The sequence below is a fragment of the Diplotaxodon limnothrissa genome, unplaced genomic scaffold, assembly GCF_057381915.1.
Source record: "Diplotaxodon limnothrissa isolate DT_005_m unplaced genomic scaffold, D_limnothrissa_male_GT1.1 unmapped_scaffold_7, whole genome shotgun sequence".
Taxonomy (NCBI): Eukaryota; Metazoa; Chordata; class Actinopteri; order Cichliformes; family Cichlidae; genus Diplotaxodon; species Diplotaxodon limnothrissa.
The window spans coordinates 160,599-184,445 of record NW_028188561.1 but is presented as its reverse complement, the minus strand read 5'-3'; the positions used below and the strand labels follow the sequence as shown (position 1 = coordinate 184,445).

Here is a 23,847-nt window from a genome sequence, read left to right as displayed (position 1 = left end):
AGGGAAGCCTGTGTGAACATGTGGGCTATTTGGGCCCTGTTTCAGATCCATGTGGCAGAACCTGTAGAGGCGGCCTGTTTGTTGGGTTTCTGGCCTTTTCCTCTTTTTCTCCATCCTTTCCTCTGACCTCTTCCTGGTAGCATCCAGTTCCCTTTGGAAAAAGTCTGTCTGGGCAAATTCCTCAAAGGGCATTTTAGGGTCAGTGATTCCCTCAGCAGCATAAGTTTGATGCACCTTGTTGGAACAATAGAAATAGCGCACAGGCCCTCTCTGGTAAAAATAATGGACGGTGGATCCATCTGTCTCATATTGAGACTTGGGCTGTCCACAGGCAAGACAAGTCTTTGTCTGCCTTTTTTTCCCCTCAGTCTGCTGCTGCTGCTGCTGCTGCTGCGGCTGCTGCTGCTGCTGCTGCTGCCTTTCTAAGATGCCCTCCACAATCTTCTCTATTGAGACTTGTGTCAGTGGTGTAGACAGGGCAGGAGGAGGCGGGTTAAAGACGGCAGGCTCTACGGTGACTACAGGGACACTAGTTGTTTCACTGCCTTCAGTTAAAGACTGCCACAGCTGCTGAGTCTCCAGAAGTTTTTCTGGGCTTATGTTCAAAGATGAATTGGTGTTGAGAAGTTTTGCCAAGTGCTTCACATACCGGGATATGTGCGCCTTGGATGTGGGATGCAGCAGGCTGTTGGGATCATTAGCAGAGCAATGGACCATGTCTGCATGATCTTGATCCACAAGCTTCAGCATGTCCTTCTTCCCATGGTACTTTTGCAACAGATCATGTATTGCCTCTTTCATGGGTCATGGCCAGCGTGTGTGGTCCAGCACAAAAACCCATCCACCTGTTTTTATAGGTCCAGTGCGAGCACTCCTTGGTGAGGCCCGCAGCGGCAGAGGTAGAGCTTCAGAGATTTCTGGGAAACAATAGTAATAGTTACTCATATATCATGTAATGAACTAATAATAATAACTTACATATTAATAATAATAATAATAATAATAATAATAATTACACGGAATTATTTAACAATACCATTATGTTAACTTACCCATGACTGTTGTATTTATTTAGTTATTTATTTAGGACAGTGCATGTTAATGAACATAAATGTAAAAAAATAAATTACATGCCAGATTATAGCCAAAGGCTAATTTCCATCTGTTGTCCTTAAACATAAAAAAATAGACATAATAATTCATAAAAATTCATCATTCATTCATAATAAAAACTCCATCACCAAACTTACACACACACACCATTCTGTTCCCAAATAAAACATTAAAACTATACAGCTCATACATGATCACACACTTGATTTGTCTATAACCAGTTTTTAACCTTTGCCTTAAACAAATTGAATGTCGAGCATTCTCTTATGGGTTGAGGAAGACTGTTCCACAGCTGGCCACCCTTAACAGAGAGGACGTTCTGCCCAAATGCTGTCCGTCTGTGGGGTATAAACAAGCCTCCTCGGATTGTAGCTCGAGTGGTCCTGTCTGAGCTTTCTTTATGCCTAATGAACTGCTTTAGTGGTGGTGGAGCAAGGGAGTATAAGACTTTATATATTAAACACACTCTTTTAAGTTTCACTAAGTTATTGAAGTTCAGTAATTTGTTTTTTTAACACATGACAGTGGTGGTGGGAAGTCGGTTTTTTGTCAAGTAGTTTTAAACTTCTTTTATAAATGTTTTCAATAGTTTTAAGTGTTGTTGGACAAGCAAGTGACCAGGACGTCAAACAATAGTCCATATGAGAGATGATCATTGAGTAAAAGTAAGTTTTTGTAGGTTGCTGGGTGTCTTCTGATGCTAACTCCTACTTTAAAAGTGCACCAGAGAAAGGGTGGGTGACAGGTGGTGCTGGGTGCGGAGGATGCCACACCAAGCGGTGCCAGGCTGGAGAAGGGTCCCGCTGCTGGAACCTGAAGTTGGGCAGCCACAGGTTTTGGAACAGAGGATGGGGGCTGAAGGGCAGCTGGTTCATCTTTTCTCAGAGTTTTGTGTTTGTCCCAGTTCAGAGGGACTGGACGGCAGCCTGGCTCTCTGTATTCAAGCCCAAATTGCTCTCCAGTGTCTCTGTCAGAGAGGTGAAGTGCAGTGTACTTCTCCTGACCAGTCACTCTTCTGGAGGCTGCATTCAACTCCACCACTAGAGCTGGATCAAAAACACAAGGTAGCATGACACCTGGCTGCTTAAGGTCCACCAGTCTTTGGTAGTTCCATCGTGCCACCCCTGTCATGCCCTGGGCCTGGAATAGTTCAGTGGAAACGTGAGTCCCGGTGAGCCACTGGGCCTGGTGGAAATGATAACCCTCCTGCTGTGAAGTGCCTCGGACAGGAATCCAGATGGGGACCTTGGCACCTTCACCAGGGACATGGTTAAGCTGAAGAGTCCCACCGTACCTAAACATTACACCCTCTGAGAGTTCAGGGTCACTTAGGCAGCCACGCAGAATGTGCACTGCGTCACGTCTTCAGCATGGATGGCTTGAAGAGTGGGACGTTGTTGGGGTCTGTGGCCAGGTGAAAATGGTTCAGGACCTTTTCCACTCTGTTCAGCAGCTCAGTGGGTTGTGGTATTTGGATCCTGCAGTGCTCCCTTATGTGTTGCTTTGTGGGATTAGCAGGATGGATGCCACAGAACTTATAAGCATCCTGGAGCCTCTTCAGGTCTGCCTGATCAACCACTGAGAATGCCGCAGAGAGAAGCTGGCAGAAAGTGCTGAACAGAGGAAGATGCTCAGAGGTACACTCCCGCAAAAATCGCCTCAGGCAGTGGAACAGGTCCAGTTTTACAATAATGTTCTTGTTGTAGTGGGTTCGAGAGGCACAGCTGTTTGCCACTGGTCCAGATGTGGCCGCAGCAACAACAGCAGGAGTGGTTTTCCAGGCATCCCACGATAGATTTTCGACAGGGATGCAGTCTGGGATCTTAAATGGAGCACAGCAATCCCTAAATGTAAGAAATACAAACACATGTAAGTATATGAAATATTATGTGTGTGCATCAAATTGATCTGAAAAAGAAAAACTCAGTTTTTCCAGACAGATTAGCAGTTTGAATGACAACGATGATTACGGTTTTTACCTGTCCACCCAGTGGTAGCCGGCCTTTTCCACTCCTGCATCACTGTACCTCTTGGCCATTCCCTGGTACATGGGCTCCAAGGACCTTTCTGTCTCATACTGAACCATGACCCACGAAACAATCAGCCAGTTTTCATTCATTATGGAATAACTGGACATGACCCCAGATGCCAGCATGACTTTTCGTGCCACCTTCCTGATGTGGTCAGACCTGGAAATGTGGCCAAAAGTGCCCTGGAGGCGTTTGGATATGGCTGGATGTTGACGTCGGAATTCGTCGAGCAGGCAGTCAGTCAGGTAATGGCTGGACACAGAGACGCCACACCAGGCATGTGGGTCTTCATAAGACCTGAACTCCTGTGCCTTATTTTCCTTCCTCAGGAACTGCCCAATGGTCCTCTGTGCATGAGCTCCTGCCTCAGAATCCCAGACCGATCCTGTGGCATGGAGGTACGTCAGGTGAGCTCGCTCGTACTTGAGGTGCATGAGTTCATTTATTTGGTTTGCCATGTCTGTTGGAGATTTGCCAGTCCTCCTGAGCTCATCCATAACAGACTTGCAGATGGCCTTTTTGTATGTAAGAAAAGCAGGGAGAAGGTTGGTAAACCTTTTGGGCAGTTTCTCCAGCCATCGTGGATTGTCAGCAAACCAGTTCCTGCGACAAGCCCTGCAGCAGAGTCGTGAGGACGGGATGTAATACTGACCACTGGTGCCAACAATTACACGTGTCCTGCCCACACCAGCAGAGACCACTTGTGAACGAAAGCAACCATGGAGACATGGCAAGATATAATTGTTTCTTAACCTGACCATGATAGCACTCTCAGGTTTCCAAATAAAGAAGGGGTGGAGCTGGAAGAAATTTGGGGATAGAAGGTCAGCCACTGTATCTATGATCACAGGCTGTGGAGGGAGACGCCAGAGTGAAACTGCATTCACTGCGTGACGCACTGGTCGAGACCCAGGCCACAGTCCAAGGTCCTGAAGCTCAGTCTTCATCCACAGCTTCTGGTGCGGAGAACAATTCCAGCTGCTGAGGTCGTGCTCATAACCAGCCAGTGGAACTGGAACAGCTGGCTGAGCTGAGATTGAAACATAAATATTTGACAAAACAGTGTTACTCTTACATTGTTTCTGTTGGAATACACAGAAGAAGAAAAAAAGACACGCTGTATACGCTCACCATGACAACATGAAAAAAATGGGGAGGACAAACAAACCTGGAACATAAGGTCAGTGGGAGAAACTCAGAGATGGCAGATGAGGAAGACTGGACAGAGAGACGCAGAGGAACATAGTGAATGAACATAGAGGACCGACACAGGTAAGGCTGATAAAAACACTCAAACACTAAGCACAAGAACCAAACCCTAAGAACTAATACCAAAATCAGAATTAACACAAAACCAGTGTTGAGAAGGTTACTTTTAAAATGTATTCCATTACAGAATACAGATTACATGCCCCAAAATGTATTCTGTAACGTATTCCGTTACTCAATGAGAGTAACGTATTCTGAATACTTTGGATTACTTAATATATTATCATGCTGTTTACAACTATGTGAATGTACTATTGCTGTGATTTATTACTGTTACTGAAGGTCCGCGGCTCCGAACTGTAGTAAAGGGACCTCTGACTAATACGGTTCCATGTCGGGCTCGTAGCTAAAAACTAGCTTTACTTTGTTGTCTGGGTCAACTTTGCTTGCGAGAGACAGAGAGAGGCGTTGAAAGGCTGCTCCAACAGTTACTCATATTTTGTATTTTAAATACGTAATGGCGGTACATGTATTCCGTTACTCCCCAACACTGCACAAAACACAAGGTGATACCAAAAGGAAACACAAAACACTGGGTCAAAATGACCCACAGGATTTTGCCATTGAACAACAAGAACTTTATTGAACTTTATCTGAATATTGTTGCATATGAACATATGTGTGCAGGTGCATGCATGCTTGTGTGTGTGTAGCTATGTTTGTGTGTCTTTATTGGCAGTCATTTTCCTTTCCCATCAGTAACACCGTCTGCCTGCAAAGACAAATGCAGAGAGGAGATTCTTAGTATTTGTTGCAGTAACTTTCATCTGATATTTCACTTGTTGTTGGCTGTGTTACTCTGTTAACTTACATTCACTGGCACACCATCATTGCTGGACTGAGGCTCTTTTAGACTTGTAGTCAAGACCGCCTAATCCGAGACCAAGACAAGACCAAGACCAGAGGGTATCGAGACCAAGACCGAGACCAAGACCAGAGGGTATCGAGACCAAGACCAAGACCAAGTTGAGACGAGACCGAGACCAAAAAAGTCTTTAAACTGCAGCCAGATGCTATTCTATATACATATGCAGGACACCTTAAACTAGTTTTTTAATTAAGCAGCAAGGCAGAACAAAGTCGGGCCTGTATCAAGACACAGGGACTAAACCCCAATTCAACCAGACCCAGAACTGATCCGGAATTAAAACAGGACTACAACAGTAACCAAGACAGAACCAGAATCAGAACTAGATGATAGTAGCACTAAAAATCATCATAGACCTGCACTACAGTTATTTTTTAATTCTACCAAAGTCCACTATTTAGATTGAGAAAGTTTATATAATTATTAATAAATGTAGAATTTGAAAAGGAACAAATGGTATCTAAAAAGAAACACTAGGTACATGTTCTGATGAGTTTTGGCAAACAACCATTTGACTAACATGTGTGTCTCACCTGCTCTTGTTCCATCTCTGTTCTGTCGTCATTCTCTCTCTCCCTCTCTGCTCCTCTCTCTCCCTCTCTGCTCCTCTCTCTCCCTCTTTGTGCTGACAATCAAGCCAAACACCAACATCATCAAATATACAGTTGAAACCAGATATTTATGTACTCTTCAGATAAAAACACAAACACTTTTTTAATTGTAACATCAAATCAGACAAAATGTTTATTTTTTTAGATTGATAAATATAAAAAACATATTTGTTAACTTTGAGAGTAAAGAGAGAAACTATCTGTATTTCTTAATTGCAAATGGCACCAAATTGTATTCAAACTGAGCCACACTTATGGAGCTCCACAGTTCTTTTCCTGGTGTTTTGGTTGACATCTCTTGATTTTCCCATGTCACAGAAACAGGCTCTGTGTTTTGCCTTATATGCATCCACAGCTGTGCCACCAATTTACTCACATGGACTCTACGAACCTATCAGAAGCTTCTTCAGCTCAGAATTGAATCGTCTGGAGTTTTCTTATTAATTAACAATAAACTTAGTGTACATGTGCTCCTACATTTGATCAAAGTGATTAAAATAGACAGCTCCCTCTTTTTATTCTGACATTTAACTAATTCAAAAGATATTTCAACATTTATTTATCTAAAACAAAAGTTTACTCTAAATTGATGTTTAACAGTAAAAAAAGTTTATGTTTTCTCCATAAAGTGTATGTAAATATCTGGTTTCAGCTGTGAATATACTGCTGTGTATTGAAATTCCTCTTGTTTTGCATAGATATACTAAACAACATCCAAAGCATAATATATAAAATAACATCTACCTGAGTTTTTTCTTTGAAAGAAGCTCCTTATGTCCATTGTTGTGTTCATCGGTACACAATTGAAACCGATTTAGAGAGTTTGTTTAGCCATGGAGGGTAACAACTAAAAATATGAAATGTAAGCTAAGACTCTCTAAAAAAATCAGCATTGCTGTTCGGCTTTTCATTTATCCATTTGTTGATTCACCCGAAGAGCAAGTAACGCAACCAAGTGATCAGTTTGATATCAATCTTTTGTGATACACCGTCATATTTACATTATTAGTTCAGTACGAATGATTTGCTTTGGTACCTGGTCAAACTTAAGCTCTCCTCTGTCTGCAGCAAACTTGCAGGCAGCAGCTTCTCCCCCCTTGCTCACATGGGTGCTGTGCTCAGTCACCTAGTGCCTGAGCTCGGATCATACCAAAATTAGGGGGAATTTACGACGGTGCGCTCTGTGCTTCGTGTGTTGTTTTTGTTTTATACAGTTGTCAGTCAGGCATCTAACTAAAAAATTACACTCCAAAAGATCCCATGCTTCTGAAAAAATGACCCGGGCTTAAGCCCAGTAAGCCACCCCCCCCCCGCTCCGCTGATGGTTGACTCCAAATCTCCCGAACACTATGTCGATTTGAGAACGCAGGACCGAAACAGCAAGACCAAGACAAAAGTCCGTCGAGACCAAGACGAGACCAAGACCACTTTTACGTGGTCTCGAGACCGGTCTCGAGACCAAGACCGGTCTCGAGACATCCAACTCTAGGCTCTTTAACGGCTTCAGAAATCTCCAACTTCCTAGTTTCATCCTGTGACTCCAGGTCATCTTTTTCCACCAGTGGTGGTTTATTGCTTTTCACAGAGTCCTCAGGAATTGGAGTCCTCGCTCTTGTGAGGGACCAAGCAGCTAAAACATAGAGGACACAGGCAAAAACTATCTTCAAAAAGGGTTTTCTTTACTTTAACCCTCAAAAAGTCCAAAATTAACAAAATTCAAAAACATACTTTGCAGGCCCATAAAAGAGGTCAACTAAATATAACTCTACGAAAAGTAATTTCCAGAAACTTAAACAAAACAAAGTGAGACACAACTTAACTGACAAACTGACCTAATTACAAAGACACATGAGGGTAGCTTTTATAATGATTTGGCCAAACCATTTACACACAATAGGGGGGAAACAAAAACGCACACTAATATTAACTAAGCACAGAATAACCGAACTAAACCTAAAACACCCCTCCTCCTGGTAAGCCCATGGTTGGTCCTGCTGAGCAGGCATTTTGTTCCCAGAGTCCTCAGCCACGCCTTTTGCCCAGACAGGAAACAGCCACCGCCCAAACCCAGGTAACTCAAAGAAAGAGAAACATAATTACTATAACAAAACATTTAAGAAAAACCACACAATGTTACTATGTGCGTGCCTCATAATACCAATGTTAGGTTTAACCAAATGATTAATGAATTATATTAATGAAGAAAACTGCAAAACAAACTAATAAAGTGAACAAATGGACTGATTTACCCATGTGTGGCTGATGCCATCACACTCTTCTATCCATTTTCCTCTTCTTGTGAGGAGCCCACTTGACTAAGGACTTGCAATACTGTGTTGAAAGAGAAATTATTTTTAAAAATACATAAAATATAAACAAAAACATTAAATGCAGTTCAGATGTTTGGTGCACATAGCGTGGCATGTTTCCAAAGACACACTGCATACAGAGGACATCAGCACAATGTTGGAAGCATTAGTGATGTATATTACATAGCTGGAATGTCCAGGGACAGGGATGAAAATTATGGAAGTTTAGCTATTTGCATTGTATCATTGGAAGGACTAAGGATTAGGATCATAACAAAAGGAAAGAATTAGTGGTTAGGATTGCACTTACCTTGAAACAAATCTTTGCCAGTCTGCTGTACTCTCATCACACTAGGGCTGGGACAACGCGTCGACGTAATCGATTACGTCGACGCAAAAAATACGTCGACGTAAAAAAATCTGCGTCGATGCGTCGTCACTTTCAAAAAAAGACATGGCGGCAGCGAGTAGCGGAATCATGAGTGAGGAAGTTGCAGTCAACTTAAATCACTCCACCCAAACACGCAGTTCTACAGTATGGGGATATTTTAACAGAAAAGGAAGTGATTCAGTCGTTTGCCGGCTTTGTGAGGTGGAAATGGCCTATCATAAAAGCACGACGGCTATGCACCAGCACCTCAAACGACGGCATCCAGGAGCAGCTTCTGCAAAGGACAAACCACCGTAAGTTTTCAACTTTTTTACTAACGCTAGTTTTTACCCGTTAATTCATCCAGACCCCCCCCCCCACGTAGACGTACACTCACTCATAGACACAGATAAACACCCAACCTCCGTAAATGCAAAACTCATTTAAGCTGCTGAGCAGTAACATATAGCAGCTGCTGTTGTTATTGTTTTTTTGTATGTGGCCCATGCTGGCAAAATGAGTCGGAATGCACGCAGGCTGATTATCAGAATCGGCGAAAGGCAAAAATGTTAGACAGCGAATTGGCCGCAGGAGAAATATTAACAAGGATAATGCACCACCTGCTAAACGTAGCCGTCGTGGACAATGTTACAACATTGTTAAAGTGCTTGCAAAAGCAAAATGACAATGAACTCTTGATTTGTCAAATTTAATGTGTTTCATCCTATTTGAACGCTGTTTTTATACATAATGCTTCTCCAGCTTGATCTTATAGGTCAAAGTTATGCCATCTAATGACTAGAAAGCAGTGCACCAGTAAAGGTGCCATCAGCTATGGCTGTTTAAACGTTATCTTTTCCAGCCATCATGATTACTGCATATCATATGTTCAACATTGGGGATTATTATTAACCTCTTACTGTTATGCTATGAAAGCACATGGCATAACAGTGTGTGTGTATCTATCTATCTAGCTCAACCAGATCCTTATCAAATTATTTTGATATTATGCTTTCCATATAATTATTTTGTAATTATTCGAATTCATCTGTGTGCTGTGTGTGATTTATGATTTCAGGAATAAACAGAAAAGTCTGGAGGACTACTGTCAGAGAAGAAGTACACCATGCACCCCCCAGGAGGTGGCTGTACTTACTGAGAGCGTCTTAGCTATGATTTTAAAAGACAAGAGACCACTTGCTGTGGGTGAGGGATTCAAAGAAATGCTGACCACTTTCCAACCAGGTTACACTCTGCCGTCTAGGCGTCATTTTACAAGCATGATGGAGAGAAAGTATGAAACTTCAGTGGAGAAACTAAGGAATGAACTAAAACAAGCCACATCCAAAATCTCCCTTACCACTGATGCTTGGACAAGTCTGGTCACAGAGTCCTACTTAGGGGTAACTTGTCATTTCATTATTTGTTCAAAGACGCCATTGCTGCTGTTTGTATATTATTAATTTTTTTGCTATGATTTCCTTTGTTTGTTTTGCAAAACATTTAATTTTTTGTTAAAAACAGAAGATTGTAGTACAATGTTATTGTGGATTTTGTTTTGTGAATGAAGAGCACTTTTTGGCAGAAAGCAAAGTGAATGTTACATTTTGTTTGTTTAAAGACACCATTGTTGCTATTTATTTGAAATGTTTTGTTAACTTTTCCTTAATTTTATATGTTTGCACATTTCATTTCTTGTTAAATGCTATCTCTATTGTATTGATTGTACGACCTCTACAACTTTATTTTGCAATTTTTTTTTATTAAAAGGTCTTCAAATGAATAAATTTGTGTTTTTCATTTATATACATAAATTAATAAATGTGAAATTGCTATACAAGTCAAATAATGGGGAAAAAAATCGTTAATCGAATCGAATCGAAATCGAATTGGATTGAAAAATGAATCGTTAGATTAATCGATGCATCGAAAAATTAATCGCTATATTCATTGATTAGGAAAATAATCGTTTTGCCCAGCCCTACATCACACGCTGACGTTATTGCTCCTCCCCCCAAAGTTCATGACGAATCAGATCCTTCAGCCAATCACATGATCTAATTTACCAACATAGTTGATGGTACCAGTAGGGGAGACCGGGGATAGTTGTAACGTGGGTCAGTTGTAACACTTCCAATTTCTCCAATCAGGGCTAAGTTTCAAATGATGTGACTCATCCTGTGCATGCCCAACTCAGTTCTGCTATCACATGTGAAAAATCAGCACATTTCGTCAAACACAGACAATTTAACACGAAAAAAAGCAATTTGTATGCCAAAAAGTAAGTTTTTCTACTTTATTTCAATTTCTAATAGCATTATCTGCTTTGCAGTTAAACTCATCAAACCTAAATTATGTTATTTGTATGTCTATGGGGATATATTCTGTTCTATTTAGTGCTAGTGTTTTAGCCGTTGGCTGTAATGTTAGCTAGTTCATGGCTATAGGAGTCTGGGTCAGTTGTAACAGCAACAGTCTGGGTTAGTTGTAACAATAATGCAGATGTTACAACTTACCACACTTTTACTTTAACTTATATTAAACAAGTTGGGGCAATGATATCAGCAGAGAGAGGTTCACTGGTCGGATTTGTATATGCGGTTAATGCCATTGGCAACACAATTCCCCCACTGTTTGTGTTCCCACACATACATTATGCAGACCACTGTGTCAGACCAGTAGGAAGTACTGGTTGTGGAAATAAATCAGGATGGGTGCAAGGAACAGATTTCCTCATCTTTCTGAAGCACTTTGCAAACCACACCAAGGTAAGCCATGATAAAAAGTAATGGAATTGCGATGCTGGTGAACAACTACATTTTTTCAGCTTCATTGTTATGTTCAAAATTGGTGCAAGATGCCCACTGAGCCAATGAGGCCAAACTCAAGGAAGACCAACCAAAATGAATGAAATATTCAGTTGCAGAAAATTCCATAATTTGTCTTTTTTGGGGGGGTTGGAATATATTCAAAAGCTAGATTTCTGCATTCTGTCACACACACACACACAGCTACATAAATGGATGTAAGTGCATTCATGTATTGAATAAACAAAGATTACTGTTAAGTCTAATTGTTGAATGTCGCCATTGTGTTTCTTAAATTTGTATAGTCTTAGTTTAAGCAGTAGGATCAAAGCCATTCCTTTGATCCTGACCACCTCTCCAGCCACTCTGTGCTGGGGGAGGTTTTATTGTAGATACATCCTAACTTGAAGATCTGTTTGATGTTTGGTAGAGCTTCCTACCCTTTGTATGGTTTCACTGTGTTATCTTTGGTAAACCATACATTGGGTGTGGGGGAAGACTACCCTCTTTATGACCAAGGATGTTGTTCCTGCTTTTAGGTTTTATGACCCTTTGACCAACACACACACACACACATTCTCACATAACACACACACATTCTCACACACACACACACACTCAGTGTATACATTTACATACAGTGCCTTGTCTTTGTAACCAAAGGGGGGTTGCAAGGGGAGGTGTTTTGTAAACTATTGTTTGAAGTTTGTCAATAAAAGGCGGCGAGAGGAGGCCACCAGTGTGGTCATTTCAACGTGCTGGTCACAGACGAGAGGCCTCCCTTGCGCAAGAAATCGATCGAACACTGTTGCCTTGCTTTTCTTTCATGGGAATAAGTCTTGGATACAGCGGGGTCTGAGTTTAGACCCAACATTTATTTGGTCCTTCGGAGCCGGAGCCTAACACATTGCATCCACCGAGGAGAGGGAGAGGACGCCACCGCAACGTCTGGGATGATTGACGTAAAGCCCTGGTGTTTTTGGCTTGCCACCAGGCCGGGAAGTTTGCGCCTGACCTCCCCTCGGGATGGATGACGATTGACGGGATCCAGAGACTCTTCCCATGAACGTAAACAAACAGTGAGTACAGAAGGCCTTAGAGAGCGTCTCTATAACCGCGTGAATGAATGTGGGATCCTAGAAACGCGTCACCGTGATTCTGCGTGAAACGTTTGAGTCCCGGGGAGCGCTGGTCACGAGAGCGCACGTGGACCCAAAACAATAGAGAGCGGCTACGGGCTGTGCGTTAAACGTGAGTCCGGGAGCGCGCTAGCCGCGTGAGAGAGACGCAGGCTTCTCCGCCGTTTGGGGCGTAGAGAGTTCTCCGCCATTTGGGGCGTGGAGAGAACCTAGGTTCAGAGTCCGGAATCTCCGCCATTTGGGGCGTTGGAGAGTGTCCGAAGGTTGAATTCTCCGCCATATGGGGCGTTTGAGAGTTTTCAACAGAGAGCGCAGGCTGTGCGTGCAGACGCAAGCGATAGGCCTATGTTGTGTGTGTGCGGGCCAGACGTGGTCTGCGTGAGTGTGGCTGATTGTTGTCTTGTAATGGAGAATAAAATGTGTAAGTCTGCCTTAGAAGGAGATGTAAAATTTATGCAGAAAGTTTTACCAGGCAGCACGCAGTATGTAGGTTGTTGGTATAAGAAATGTGGATTTGAAGGGACATTAGTGGAAGTTAAGTGTAAAATGCTGGTAGAAAGAATATCTGTAAGTGTAGCAGGTAAAACAGGTAAAGCGAAGCAGAGGAAGGAATTGCAGTTAGCAGTTGCTAAGTTGTGGCTGGAGCAGGCTCAGAGGAGGAGAGAAGCACAGAATGTTAAAAGAGCAATATTGCAAGCAGTAGTTGTGAAACCTGAGGATGAAACTACAGCTCAATCCACTGCAACTACTCTAGAACAACACCGTAGAAAAGCATTAGGAAGAGCAAGAATGTTAGCAGAAAGTAGAGTCAGAGAAGAGCGTGAGAGAGCAGAGGTAGAAGTGGAGGAGAGATTAGAGGCATATTAGGAGCAGCATTGAGTCCAAGACAGACTAGGCAAGAGAGGAGACAGAAAAGATGAAGAAAGTTTTTCTCCTGATCAATTCCGCGAGTGTGAGAGTGTCTGACGTCATGGTGTGTGTGAAAGGTATCCAGCTGGGGCAGACGTGATTCTGCAGGTCACCTGCCCAGTGGACAAAAAGAAATAAAATAGTTGTGTGGATGAATGATGGCACGAAGAGTGTTTGGTGTTTCTCAGTCTGAAACAGCTGTAATGCTATTTTCTGTTTTGGAGAAAAGTACAGTTAAAGAAAAAAAACAGAGAGAGATGTGTGTTGTTTTAAGCAGTGATGAGAATAATGGAAGTGTGGTGAGAGATGAACACAAAAACATACTGAAAATGCATTAACTATACTAACCCCACATGCATATACACATACAATGATACTCATGAGACCAGACAGCATCTTAAGCATGAGATTCTGTTTGTCATCTTGTCCAAGTCACTAGTAAGATGAAAGTGATACATAGACTAGTGGACTGAATATTATAGGAGGACAGATGGTTGCATCATAGAGGAGGAAACAGAATGCTGATGAGAGGTCTTAAATGAGTGAGTTGAGTGAGCTGATTGTGAGTTTCTGGTGTGTGAAGAAGTTTTACCATGGCACACATTTAGTTACATGAGAACTAAAACTTATTATGTGCTAAGACAACAGGGTTATGCTGTATGTTGTGTGTATGGCTGATTGGATGAATGTTTGAGATTAAACTGGCTGTTTGATTTGTCTTTATTACTAAAGTTGAACCTGCCAATTGGGTTGTTACGATTTATCCCCCTGGCATGAAGAACACGTGTCATGACTTAAACAAGGCCTTTCTTTCCATTATTTTCTTTGATTTCTTTTATTTTCTTTCTTTTATTTTGTTACTTTCATGGTGCACTGAAAGTTTTGTTTGATGATCTCTGTTGAGCAGATCTGCACGATTAGAATCGAAGCGTCGTCGAGAAAACTGTTGCAAAGTGAGCTTCTCCAAAATTAAAATGGGCTCTTATTTGGGACAATCAGGAAACAAGTTCCTGTCCAAAAGGATTCAACGAGGAAATCCAGTCTAAATTATTTTTCTTTTTGAAATGACGTTGTTTTGCTGAGCGTGGAAACGGATGCGACGATAATTTCCACAATTAGCTAAAGAAGGAATCACTGAGTGAATGAGTAAGAATTTTAAAATAAATGGGGAACTGACTGACTGACTTAACACCATTGTGTGAAGTCAACCCCCGCTTGACAAAGGTGTGGATGTATCTCTGTGTGTGTCTCTGTTACAGGAGCAGAAAGATGATAGCAACATCTGAGGTTGTGTGATGGTTTAACCTTTTAAATGCCATTTTTATGTTTGTGAATCTATCAGAGGTGTGTTATTCATGGGCTTGTGGTACTCACAGAAGTTACTGTGAGAAAGTGTGTACACACCTGCGCAGCGCTAACATTTGCATTTTTTCTTACAGCATTGCAGTTTTTCATGTGATTTGATGATGTGGTTTTTAGCAGAACAACTGGTGGATGTTTGTTTCTTTATTTCAGGTTTTGTTTTCTTTAAGAGTGCATGTAGCATTCAGCAGAAGTGGACAAGTGACATGAGTAAAACAAATAAGAGATTACGATATTTATGGAATAGTTTATTATGGGCTCATTTGCTGGCCACTTTTGGACCCATAATAATATATGAGTGGAGTGACTTTGCTTAAGGGAAGTCACCGATTACATTAATGTTAACTGAGCACATGGGATGATCCATGTTTGAGGCGAATTATGGTAACAATAGTGATTTAATGATTTGAGAAAACCTGCACATGACACTTGTCTTGCTGATGCTGAATGCTTGTTACCCTTGTGATATACTTGTTTATAAGTGTGAAGTTTGATTTTACTTCCAGATCTTGTTTTCCAGGCCATGATGGTGAGTATGCAGGCTCCTGGTGGAGCCAGTTTTTAAGGCAGGGATCCAGGTTTGGTGAGTTGACGCATGAGAGTGTCCATGCGTCAAGAGGTGGGGTCCAGAAGTAACATTAAACAATGTTTACTATTATTGTTGCAGTGATTTGTGTGATTAGCTGTTTATTTACAAGTATTAAACCTATGCAAGTGGTGCATCCATGTTCAGATGAGGCTTTGATGGCCTATAAGTGAAGTTCACTGATTACAATGTGGAATAACATTGAGATGTTAAATAATTTGGAATAAATTATGGGAAAACGTAGGAGTTTAATGAGTTTAGAATAAACCTGCAATGATACTTGTCTCTGTGATGCTGAATACTTTATTACTCTTATGATCTACAGTTGGTTGCGAATGTGAAGTTGTTTTAAATTTAAGACTTTGTCTTCTGTGATACAGGAGCTGGGAGCTAAACAAGCTGAACATTTAAGTGCTGATTAATGTTTTTACACAGGGTTACAGCTTGGAGTGAAGCTGCTCCAAGGGACAAACCCTGGAGATTGTTTTAGGGAGACTGTGCAACACTCTTGTACATGTCTCATTGGGGAGTTGACACATGGCGAAAGCCGTGTGGCGAGAGGAGTGTCATTTTTTCAATTTGTAGATGTCGTGAGATGCCATGATGAGAAGGAGTGACTGAGAGGATCGCCCACAAAATGGAACCTGAGGGAGCGTGCCAAGCTCCAAAAAGTGACAGCGCAGAGGAGGTCCAGCGATGGACTTGTGGTTCTGTGAACAGCACAAATGCAAGGTGACTGTAAAATAACTAACAGCACTTTTTCCACAAGTGAAGCCAGTAACTTACTATCCTAAAAGATTAGCTCTAGTTGCTCGTGCTTTACCTCCATGCGTGAGATCAGTATGTGCAGCAGCTTAAGCTGTACAATGTTTCAATAGTTTATTTCACCTTTTGCAATTGTTAGTTCCACACGAGGTAGATGTCTACTACTGCAGACTAAACTTACATTTCTGTCACCTACAAGACACTTGTCTTTAATGTTACTGTTACTCTCACAACCACACATATTACCATAAAGTGGTGCAGAATTCTGAATCTGTCCAACCCTTTTTGCCAACGGAGGAGGGCACTTCTCATGAGTGTAGAGAGCGCGAGGAGAAGACGTGTAAGCTGAGGAATGACTTAATAGATGTGCCACTCGTTGAGGGAAAGGTTTGGTTTGTTGATGATTTGAGTTTTACAACAGCAGAGGGACAGACTAGAACACGTTTTACTGTAGCAGACAGTGAGAGAGAGTTATCTATGTAGGACAACTAGCATGTTTCATATTTGCTTGAGCAGCAGAGATGCTAGCTTTAACGGAAGCGTGTAAAGCTGTAGAGAGACAATATACACTGATAGGCAGTATACATTTGCTACTGTACATTTCTTTGTAGTGCAGTGAGTGAGACGAGGTATGACAACCTCAACAGGGAAACCTGCAGAACACACCAAACTCTTGCAAAATCTGCTGGAGGCAGCGTTATTAACCAGTGGAATTGCCGTTTGTAAATGTGCAGCACACATGTGAGGGAAAGATCCGGTTGCATTAGGGAAAGTTTTTGCAGATAAGATCGCAAAAGAGGCAGCTTTAGTTAAACATGGTGTTAACCTTTTATCAGTACAGCATTAGCAGACATGCAGGCCCACTCACCTACTGCAGGACAATAGTTGTGACTTACAGAGGGAGCAAGCTTGCAGGATGATTTTTTATCTGTGTGATAAACCAGTACTGCCTAATAATTTGTATAAGACTGCTGCTATTTTGAGCCATTGGCTATACCATGTCTCAAACAGGAGGGAGATGAGCAGTCGTTATACTCACTCTAGGATTATTAAATACTTTTAAAAAAAAACTTTTTTGCAGAGAGAACTAATGGAACAGTAAAGTTAGGATTTAGGAAGACAGGCAGGACATGGTTAGACTGTATAGAATAAGTACACGAGGATTACTCCAACAGAGAATGGTCTGACTCTTTGAGATTACACATGTTAGAGGATTTAGAGTTAGAGTTAGAGTTCCAGTCTTCTGTAGTGATGATAGAAAAGCAGAAGAGAGAGCATATTAGCAGATTAGATGCTTGAAAATGTTTAAAAGTAAAGTAGTCATGAGAACAAATGATCTGCCAGATGATTTTGTTTCTTCGCAGGAGCAGAGCCTGAAGTCTGGAGATTGGATGATGATAAGGCCATGGAGAGGAAGTGCTGGTCCAGTCCATGGTGGGAAGGTCCATATCGGATGCTGCTGACGACGACCACAGCAGTGAAGATTGCCGGAAGGAACACTTGGATATATCAAGCGCACTGCAAGAAGGTGACACACATCCAGGCCAGCTCGGAGTAAGTGGCAGGAAGACCGGGAACAAAGGGGGGGGAAAGCCTCCAGGGCCCCTCGTCTCAATCCGGTGAAGAAACCAACTGAGCCACAGGTACTCATCAGAATGGCTGGGAATGTGCTGTGCATCTTCTTGTGCCTGTGGACCCTGAGTGGGATGACAGGAGCGCATTGGGACAGAGCAAATCACACCCAGTACCCGCATGGGTTTTCAACCAACTACTGGTGGCAGTTTAAGAACACAACCGGATAGCATCACTTGGAGCGAGACAGTTTGTTTGGTTGCTTTAGCAACACATCCAGGAACACTGCCAACTTTTCAACTGCTCTGAACCTGAATGGAAGGTTGATTCACCAGTAGCTGGGAAGGTGAACTGCTCTGGTGAGACAGACCTGCTCGTCTGACTCAAAGAATATGACTTGTTGCAGGACATTATACAGTTAAACGAACTGGAAACAGGCCAATTGCCTATGTGTACGAAGGACAATGGATTAGCCCAAGTTGGAGATTAACCATGGAACATGGCAACATCACTTATTCTTTTGTCTTTTGCAAGAAGGATGTAAACAGAGAAGCCTTTTGTCTACATTTACATCATGAACACTTGAGGTTTTGAGCCAAGAAGATCAAAACAGCTTGATCCAATTTCCTTTACAAAGCTTTTTCTGTGGTGACAACAGGACAGGAGAAGAGTTGTAAATGCAGATAATTCACCAGTTGACTCTAACCCCCACAGGATGCCTACAGTGAAAAGATTTGGGGGGTTGATAGGAGTCATAAAGAAGGGTGTTGACCAGGCTGCAGCTTTGAAGTTAGCTGAGAGCCATATGGACAAACAATAAAGTCAACTGATGCGTTTAAATACCTATGTCTGTATACAGTTGGATTGTAGAGACATATGATTTTTGAGAATGATGATTCTTCTTGTTTGACCTTTGACATTCAGTTGTGTACTTGAAGAAATACATAATGAATTGCACGACAGGAGTAGATCCGCCACAAGACTGGATAGCTTGGTTACCGTCTGGTCCTTGGTGGCATCTTCTTTTGAAAATATTAATTCCTGTTTTTGAACTGTTGATACTGATTTGCTTATGTATAGGATGTAGTTTACTGTGCATGAATGAAATCTACACTGACACTGTCAAACAAAGGGTGCATAAGTTGAAATTTAAGTATACAATGACAAAAAGGAGGGAAATGTTAAGTCTAATTGTTGAATGTCGCCATTGTGTTTCTTAAATTTGTATAGTCTTAGTTTAAGCAGTAGGATCAAAGCCATTCCTTTGATCCTGACCACCTCTCCAGCCACTCTGTGCTGGGGGAGGTTTTATTGTAGATACATCCTAACTTGAAGATCTGTTTGATGTTTGGTAGAGCTTCCTACCCTTTGTATGGTTTCACTGTGTTATCTTTGGTAAACCATACATTGGGTGTGGGGGAAGACTACCCTCTTTATGACCAAGGATGTTGTTCCTGCTTTTAGGTTTTATGACCCTTTGACCAACACACACACACACACATTCTCACATAACACACACACATTCTCACACACACACACACACTCAGTGTATACATTTACATACAGTGCCTTGTCTTTGTAACCAAAGGGGGGTTGCAAGGGGAGGTGTTTTGTAAACTATTGTTTGAAGTTTGTCAATAAAAGGCGGCGAGAGGAGGCCACCAGTGTGGTCATTTCAACGTGCTGGTCACAGACGAGAGGCCTCCCTTGCGCAAGAAATCGATCGAACACTGTTGCCTTGCTTTTCTTTCATGGGAATAAGTCTTGGATACAGCGGGGTCTGAGTTTAGACCCAACAATTACATGTTAATATTTTGTTAGTACCCTTATTTCATTGTGTTACATTTTACCCCAGGATATGTTACAACTAACCCAGACTATGGGGTTAATTGTAACATTTCACTCTTCGTGTTTGAGGCCATACCATGCAATGGGTAATTGTGCTGCAGAGAAAATAGCTGCACTATTTAATAGCAGAGACATGTAAATACTTTGCATTACATTTTGAATCCACTACCTTAAAAGAGCTTCAATTTACAGACAGAAATGTCAAAAATGTTACAACTATCCCCGGTCTCCCCTACTTGGAATGGAAGACGACTCGTTTGGAATCTTTTATGCAATTAAAAATAAACTAAATATAATTAAATTAATATATTAACAGCTTTTAGGAATTGTGTTAGTGCAATGTTTAACTCTTTTGAAATCACAGCTTGTTAAAATGATCTTTGATTTTCCAAATCCTTGCTGGTAGATACTCCAATAAAATAGCTTCAAACAGACGTGGTTATGAACTTATTGACAGCAGTACACTAACTACATGTAAATAAAAATTAACAACCGCAGGAACGTAACAGCTTAATATAATTTGTAGATAACAATTTATAGTTAGATTAATTTCTTATCTGGGTATTGGACATACAAAGTTATGTTGCAATGTAGGAAAAAATTATAAGAACAACAGAATAGTTGGTGCTGATGTCAGAGATAAACCAGGGTGAAAGGCATCGCCATCTGATCAGTGTGATGTGGAGATTAGCAGAAAGTAGGTGGAATAAACCACACTAAGTGTGAGAGAAAAACAATGACAAGTAAAATAGAAAAGACAATACTACAAAGGAAATAGTATTATGAATACAACACTTTGTATCTCTGATATGCAGACAGAATCCCAGCCGGTCACAGCATATGGCAGCCCCTTCATGAGCCTGGTAGTGCTGGAGATTTCTTCCTGTTAAAAGGGAGGTTTTCCTTGCTGCTGTCGCCATAGCTTTTGATCTTTTGTGTGAGTGTCTCTCTCTCTCTGTGTGTGTGTGTGTGTGTGTGGTGGTCATGTTTGTATGTCTTGTCTAGCATTTATTTTTCTTTCCCATAATTAGAACTCCTCGGCTGCAAAGACAAATTTATGGTGGCGATTCTAAGTGCCTTTTGCAATCTTTTTATTCATTTTTTAATTTTTTATTAATGATTTGTTGTGTTCCTGTGCTCCATGAATTTACAGTGGATGGAACGTCATTGCTCTGAAACTGAGACCCCTGAAGAGCTGCAACAACCTCCCTGGTTCCAGCTTGATCCACTAACCCTGATTGGAGAACCTTCAAATAAATCCATCTTCTCCATCTTCTCCTAAAAGGTAACAACATGGACTCCTAATTCAAGCCTGTTTCCACTGCCACTCCTCTAAAGTTTGCTGTTATACAACAACCGTTCAGCGAATAAGAACACTGAATTCTGCTGTCTTTTATAGGATCTTGGAAAATAGGAATACCCATTAGGAATTTTATGTGTAACTAATACAACTAACTTAATAACAAGATTTGCACAGCTACCATTAGGAATCATTTTATTTGAAATTATACCTTGTAAAAGAAATCAATAAACTTTGACTCTGTAATATTAAATAAAATGTTGCACAAATGCCCATTTTTTTTCTTTTTAACTAATCTCACATAACTTTATTAATCCCAAAAAGGGCCATTTTTGTCTGCTCATTCACCCTCCGCCTTCGCTGGAGGGTCCGTGGGACCGCCCCAGCCTTCGTCGTCTGCTGGAGGGTCAGTGGGACCGCTCCAGCCTCCATCAGCTTCGTCTGCCTTCGTTTCAGCCTTCGTTTGTCTGAATCAAACTTTTCACTTGGGGTTACATGTTTGATTTTTGGGTAGGGGGAAATGTTACGTTTCGGTGTGTCAGTGTTTTGTTTTTGCATGACTTATGTATTTCCTGCTTTACTTTGAAAGTCTGTGTTATCTTAGTGTGTTCAGTTTACATTTTCCCTGTCTCGTCAGTTCTAATTTGCCCCAGCTGTGTTTCCCTCCTGTGGTCCATTTCCTGATTGCTCCCTCTATGTATTTAAACCCTGTGTTTCAGTGTGTCATGGTCGATCTCCCCCGTGTTGTAAATAGTTTGGTGTTTTGTTGTAAATAAATAGTCTGTTGTAAATAGTTGTGAATGGGTTTGTTAATACTTTCGTCATGGGATATTTTCGTTTTGGGATTTTGGTGGAGAGCCTTCGTGGTTTTATTTTCCTTATCTTTGTTTTTCTACGTTGCACCCCGGTTGCCTAGGCCGGGGTGTAACATAATGATCATAAATATGAATCCAAACGACCCCTGTCAGCATTTAGTAGTCTAACAGCTAAAGATTAGTACAAATATATTACATTGCATTTTTTGCTTAGTCTTGGGAACAACAATGAGCATCACATTTGGATTCACCTGTAGTTTTCTTTTCTTGTCTGCAGTTTGAACCACCATAAATCTTGATGTTAGACAACCTTTGACATTTATTATTTATTTATTTATTAAGTATTTATTTAGGACAGTGCATGTTAATGAACATAAATGTAAAAAAAAAGTACATGAATGTAAACATACCAGATTATAGCCAAGGGCTAATTTCCATCTGTTAACCTTAAGCTTAAAAAATAGACATAATCATAAAAATTCATCATTCATTCATAATAAAAACTCCATCACCAAACTTACATATACACACCATTCTGTTCCCAAATAAAACATTAAAACTATACAACTCATACATGATCACACACTTAATCTGTCCATAACCAGTACATCCCCAGTGTGAGAATGAAGACTACGTATTTTGACATTGAACAACAACACTTTTATTGTCTTTCCTCAGTGGTTTGTGAATGAACTCATGAAAAGTTGTTGTTGTAATAAAGCAGTAGCAAAATGATCATGTAGAGTCCAATGATCGCAAAAACAGCAATGAGGATTATCCACATGAACAGTTTGTCCAAACGTCCACATCTGCATCTGAAAGTTATCAGTTTATACAAAGAAAATGTAAACATCATTTGATTTATTATAATGTGTAAAATATAAGGGTATAAGAGAAATTGCTCTTGCCTGCAAGATTCTGCTACAGGATGTTCAGCCTGGTGGCTCTGGATTTGACCAAAGGGTGCTATATTGGGAGCAACGCATTGCATCTGCATTTCCACTGCAGGAATTACAAATGACATTTCAGGAGCATCAGTTGAGACCACTCAATCTGAGAAATCAAAGAGGTGTAGATCTAACACACTGGCACATACCTGACATTCTCACAGGAGGAATAAGAAGGAACAAAAGACCCAATTTCAAAAGATAAGCTGCACACAGAGGAAATATGAATTACCGGTAGTATCTTGGAAGGATTAGTAATTTCTATTCAATAAGTGGAAGATCTATGAATTAGAGTGAAAAAACTGGAATTGAAAGAATTATTATTGATTTGTATTCTAAAATTGGAACCTTTAGGGATGAGGATTTTAAAAAAATAAAATTAGTCATTTGGATAGAAGGAATTGTGATTAGACTTACCGTTTACTAAATCACACCTCTCGGGACTTCTGGTGACATCACTCTTGATTAGCAAATCAGACAATGCATTTCTACAACACATTGCAGGACAGTGTAACTTGGAATGAGGGATGACTTCTTAGGAATTTTGTGTAATTAATTCAACAAACCTAATGAATTGCATTTGGTTATCATCCTTTAGGAATCTTGTTAGTGTACTATAACTTTAATCTGGAATTACAAAGAAAAGAATAAAACAAATTTTTTGAATAAAGGATTTTTTGAATCTACAGTTAAAATGGGACTTTTTATCTATAGTGCTTCAGATAGTCAGTAGGTATACAATATTATTATATAAGGATTACATTACAATGCTGATTCTTACATTCAGCTGCAAATCTTTGCATTATATTCTTTTTGAATACCATGACTGTGGACTTTTCCCATCCTCCATCAGTGTGAGAAAGAAAACACAGGATTTTGCAGTTGAACAACAAGAACTTTAGTGAACTTTATCTGAACATTGTTGTATATGAACATATGTGTGCAGGTGCATGCATGCTTGTGTGTGTGTAGCTATGTTTGTGTGTCTTTATTGGCAGTCATTTTCCTTTCCCATCAGCAACACCGTCTGCCTGCAAAGACAAATGAAGAGAGGAGATTCTTAGTATTTGTTGCAGTAACTCATTTCATCTGATATTTCACTTGTTGTTGGCTGTGTTACTCTGTTAACTTACATTCACTGGCACACCATCATTGCTGGACTGAGGCTCTTTAATGGCTTCAGAAATCTCCAGCTTCCTAGTTTCATCTTTTTCCACCAGTGGTGGT

The 23,847-nt window shown here is 40.8% G+C and overlaps 1 pseudogene; it reads right to left on the bottom strand.

Annotated features, from left to right (window-relative positions):
• Positions 1 to 304: 304 nt before the first annotated feature.
• On the bottom strand, positions 305 to 3,919 carry LOC146606789 (uncharacterized; annotated as a pseudogene).
• Positions 3,920 to 23,847: the final 19,928 nt, after the last annotated feature.